General features: G+C 45.1%; 1 long non-coding RNA gene across 1 annotated transcript in view; it reads right to left on the bottom strand.

Annotated features, from left to right (window-relative positions):
* Positions 1–1337: 1337 nt before the first annotated feature.
* LOC115070922 overlaps positions 1338–5316 on the bottom strand; it is a 14712-nt gene continuing 10733 nt past the window's right edge. The window contains exon 5 of the long non-coding RNA XR_003850032.1: positions 1338–1457. This is a non-coding gene — a long non-coding RNA (uncharacterized LOC115070922). The remainder of the gene's footprint in view (positions 1458–5316) is intronic.

Here is a 5316-nt window from a genome sequence, read left to right as displayed (position 1 = left end):
TCCTGCCAATAATTTACTACTAAGATATCTGCATTCTTTTTAGACTTTTCTGTCACCATTACGTTTTATTTATTTTTGCTCTTTTTGAGACAGGATCTCCCTGTAGCCCCAGCTGGCAGGAAACCTGCTACATAGACCAGGTTGACCTCCATCTCACAAAGATCCACTTGCTTCTGCCTTTGGAGTGCTAGGATTAAAAGCGTGCACCACCATGTTGGCCTATTTATTTATTTATTTATTATTTATTTATTTATTTATTTATTTTGAGACAGGGTCTCATGTAACCCAGGCTGTTCTTGAACTCACTTTGTAGCTAAGGATGACTTTGAACTTCTGATTATCCTGTCTCCTTCCACCCAGTGTACAGGCCTGTACCACCATGCCCAGCTGATGTAGTGCTGGGGACCAAACCCAGGGCTTTGTGCTTGCTAGGGAAGCACTCTACCAACTGAACTACATCCCCTTCAATTAGCTTTTAAATTGCTAAGTTGGAAGATAACCATCTTCAGAGAAGGTTGCTCTGATGTCTTTTGAACTTCAAGATCCTCGTATCCATCATTAGTAAAAGGAGTTTTACTTTAATTTTATTATTTCTACGTTGTCCTGGATGGCCTTGAACTCACAGAGATCCACCAACATGACCTGCAAAGCTTTTATTTTAAAAACAAACAAAAATCAAAAACCCAATGTCTTTTCACCAGCAGATGATGTGAGAGGCTGGGAGGACAGGATGAAGACTCATCCCTCAGCCTGGGGTGCTTGAGGTCTGGGGTGAAGCCCAGGGGGCAGGCAAATGAAGCAAAGGCCAAGAAAATAGATGGTAAACAGAGGCTGGGGAGGGAAGAATGGGGGAGGAGCCACATAGGCTACTGAGCGGCAGTCCCCTGCCTCTACAGGCCCTCCCTCTTGCAGGCCCTGGCTCTGAGACTGGACAGTGAATTCTGGTAGAGAAATGCTCCATGCCTGGGTCACCCAGGAGACACATAGCCACTCCTTCCTCCTGGGCAGGGCAGCTGTGACCTTGTAGGAATCTTGGGAGAGCAGAGGACTTAAAAGGAAAAGCATGAGGCTCAGCAGTTATGAACACTGGCTGCTCTTGCAGAGGTCCTGGGTTCAGTTCCCACAAGACCGCTAATTACTGGAACTCCAGTTCCAGGAGTTCCAATGCCCTCTTCTGGCCTCCAAGGGTATTGCATGACACAGGTGCACTTGGATACATGCAGCCACTCATTCATACACATAAAATAAATAAAATTAAAAAATAAAAGGTAAAGCATTCATCTCCAAGGAGGAGACCCCGGACCTCAGGCCTTCTGGGTTTCTGGTGGTACCTGAGGCAAATGTTACCAGTGATGGGTGGATGAGGGGAGGGTGCTGTCTTGGTCCCAGGTTGGAGGGTACAAGAACAGGACAGGGGGCTGTTTGAATCCAGCTCCAAGAAATGTGAGGTGAATTTTCTGAAAGGGCAGAGAAGAAGCAACAGTCACAGAAGCATTCCCCTACATAATCATTGCAGACATTTACAGAATATGTACGCTGTGCCAGACACTGTTTCAGGAAGACATTGGTAAAGCAAGCAAAAATCCCAACTCTCATGTGAAAATAAATACATATTTGACTTCTTTTTAGTGGAAAACACCACTGTTAATAAGTACTATGAAGAAAAATAAAAGGAAAGTGAATGAAAGCAGGTGCTATTTTCAAGAGGAGGTGTGGGGTGGGGCTTCCTGGAGGAGTGACAGCTAAGCAAAACCCTGAATTCACAAGAGAGAGTCTTAGGGGATTCAGCAAGGGCTTCTGATCTAAAAACGAAGGAATGGGGATGAGTTGTCATTCACTTGGTAGTGTGCTTGCCTAGTGCGCAGGAAGGCCTGGGTTTGATCCCCAGCACCACATAAAGTGGGTGTGGTGGTACATACTTATAATCCTAGCACTGGAGAGGTAGAAGCAGGAGGATCAGAAGTCCAAGGTCATCCTCAGCTACAGAGCAAGCTCAAGGACAGCCTGGGTTACATGAGACTCTGGGACACATGACTCCCTATCTTACAAATCAAATTAGGACTGGTGAGATGGCTCAGCAGGTAAAGGCGCTTGCTGCCAACCCACATGGTAGAAGGAGAGAATTGACTCCCCAAGTTGCCCTCTGACCTCCACATGCATGCTCCACAATAAATAATGAATGTAATAAAATATACAATAACTAAATAAAAGGTGAAGAAACAAAGCTCAGATGAGTATAGTGGCTTTCAGATCATAGAGTTTTTGAAATCTCTTTCAGGTGTGCTCCCAACACTCCAAGCTCAGGGGTCACACTTGTAGGCAACACCTGACCCTTGGACCCTCTGTTGCCAACTTAGAAACCCTGAGACCACCCCAGCTGGTAGAGTTTCCACCGATTTCCCCTTCACTTGAATTCCTGATTCTCCTGCTTCTTTCTCTCCTCCCCTCACCTTCTTCTCTTTCCTCCTGTTGCCTTCCTAAAAGTACTGATCCTGGCTTGTTGGCACACCTTTACTCCCAGCAGTCAGAAACCTCAAGGCAAGAGGATCTTTTGAGATCAGACTGGGAAACACAGTGAGATTTTATCTCAAATAAAAATAAAACACATACGCACACACACACACGCACACGCACACATCAAGGATGTTCAAAGTTGGTAACAGTCCAGGCATGAGTACCACTGGGCAGATGTCCTTGTAGAACTCTTCTTTATGGGAGGCTCTGGTTCTGGAACAATCTTTTGTAATAGTTATTATCAAGCATATATGCACAGGATTCCCTTTTCATAACCTACTGGCTTTATTTCTTTGGCAAAGGTCTGACAAAAATGGTTTCATTTTGATTCTGACAACTTCCACAATTCCTAAGCAATACAGTCTGGTTTTGCCACATTTTGAACTTTACTTTTATTTAGTTATTTTTATTTTATGTGTATGAGTGTTTTGCCCACATGTATGTAAGTGTACCACACGTGTGCAATGCCAATGGAAGCCAGAAGAGGGCATCAGACTGGAACTAGAGTTGTGAATGGTTATTAGCCACCATGTGGGTGCTGGGAACCAAACTTGAGTCCTCTGCAAGAGTAGCCAGTGCTCTTAATGGCCGAGCTAGCTCTCTAGCCCGCACATCCATTTTAAAAAACTTTTTATTATTTTTAGTTTATGTGTATGTGGGCATTGCCTGCATGTAGGTAAGTGCACCTGTGTTGTGCAATGCCCGTGGAGGACAGAAGAGGCTGTTGGATCCCCTGAAACTGGAGTTAAACAGTTGTTAGCTGCCATGTAAGTGCTGGGATTCAAACCCAGGTCTTTTGCAAGAACAGTCATTCTTAACCTCTGAGCCATCTCTCCAGCCACCACCCCCCCACACACCCATTTTTTAAAAAAAAAACATGGGTTATGCGGATTGAATTCACATCCTTGGGCTTGCAGGGAGTATTTTAAAAGCTGAGCAATCTCCTCTTTTCCTTAAGTCTTCATATTTTTAAAAAGATTTCCTATTAAGACATGTTCTGTTTTTTCAAGATTTATTTTATTTATGTGTGTGTCTGTATGTGGTATGTGTATGAGCACAGTGCCCATGGAGGCTGGAAGAAGGTGCTAGATCCCCTAGAGCTGGAGTCATAGGAGGTTGTGAGCCACCCAATGTGGGTGCTGGGAACTGAACTTGGATCTTCTGGAATAGCAGTATGCAGTCTTAACCACTGAGCCATCTCTCCAGCCTCCTGTTTTGTTTTTTAAATTTCTCCACTTTTCTACACTCAGTGATTTTAAGGACATAATAACTTTCTGTCACTGCAACTCAGTCAGGTCTGTCTTATTCACATAGAAGGTGTTTGAAGCACATGAATCTGAGAGAGCAAGGGTTGGAGTTTTCATTCCTTCCTTCCTGAAGCCCTGGGCTTCCAATGTAAACATCACAGCTCCACCTCCAACTTCCTTCCTCTCCATATGGTCAGACTCATCTGAAAATTCTGCATCCCTCTTACCTAACCTTCAGCTCTGCAATCCTTGCAGGATTTCGACAACTAAATGAGATAACATGTGCAAAGTCCAGCGTGGTTCCTGGAACCCTGCATGCTGCTAGTAAAGGCTGTTTCCCTTCCTTCTTGATGCTCTACTGGAGGAGGAAGAGCAACAGCTAGCTAAAAGGAGCTTTTGTTGACAGCCACCTGAATGGGAGGTGGTATGCTGCCTTGGACCTTTGACCCTGGCGGTCATGTGGTCTCTCACCTTTCCTACTTGCTGCTCCCCAGTGTCTCAACAGCCATCTGTTGCCCTAAAGGTAAGAGCCTGGCTGTCTGACCCAGAACCTTGAAAGATGACTTGTTTAAGGAAACAAGAAATGAACTTTTCTATCTTCTTAAAAGATCAGATCTGTTATTTGGTTTCTCATTATATGAGATGGGACCTAATCCTGATAAACACGTCTTTTCAGTTCATTATCAATGTGTTTGCTTGAGCTACATGTTCATGCTTCCATTGGGGCTGGTTTTACTGGTCAGTAAATACTAACATATTTAGATCTCTACAACTTCTATCATAAATTGGACCAGTGCTTGTTTGCTGGTACAAGAGATTGAGACATGGAGTCTTTTCTCAAAAAAAAATTATTTTTATTTTATGTGTATGAGTACAATGCCTGTATGTAGGTAGGTGCACCCCTGTCATGCAATGCCTGTGGACGTCAGAAAAGGGCATATCGCTGGAACTGGAGTTACAGGGAGTTGTGAGCTGCCATATGAGTACTGGGAATTGAACCTGGGTCCTCTGCAAGAGCAGCAAGTTCTATTAACCGCTAAGTCATCTCTGCAGCCCCTGAGACATGGAGTCTTAGGGAGCTAAGAAATGAGTATTCCTTATGATAGCTGACAGAGAGCATCCTTATTCCTCTGGAAGCTACACTATGGTATATATGCCAGAACCCTCAGGAGGGCAAGAATTCCGTGTGTGGGGTGTGTGTGTGTGTGTGTGTGTGGTGTGGGTGTGGGTATGGGGATGGTTGGGTGTGTGTGGGTGTGAGGGTGGGGGTGTGTGTGGGTGTGTGTGGGTGTGTGTGTACGTGTAGCTGACAGAGAGCATCCTTATTCCTCTGGAAGCTACACTATGGTATATATGCCAGAACCCTCAGGAGGGCAAGAATTCCGTGTGTGGGGTGTGTGTGTGTGTGTGTGTGTGGTGTGGGTGTGGGTATGGGGATGGTTGGGTGTGTGTGGGTGTGAGGGTGGGGGTGTGTGTGGGTGTGTGTGGGTGTGTGTGTACGTGTGTGTGCATGTGTGTGTGGGGGTGTGTGGGAATGGGTGTGTGTGTGCGTGTG

The sequence above is a fragment of the Nannospalax galili genome, unplaced genomic scaffold (assembly GCF_000622305.1).
Source record: "Nannospalax galili isolate Female #2095 unplaced genomic scaffold, S.galili_v1.0 scaffold54, whole genome shotgun sequence".
NCBI classification, from domain to species: domain Eukaryota; kingdom Metazoa; phylum Chordata; class Mammalia; order Rodentia; family Spalacidae; genus Nannospalax; species Nannospalax galili.
This window is presented reverse-complemented; position numbering and strand designations above follow the sequence as displayed.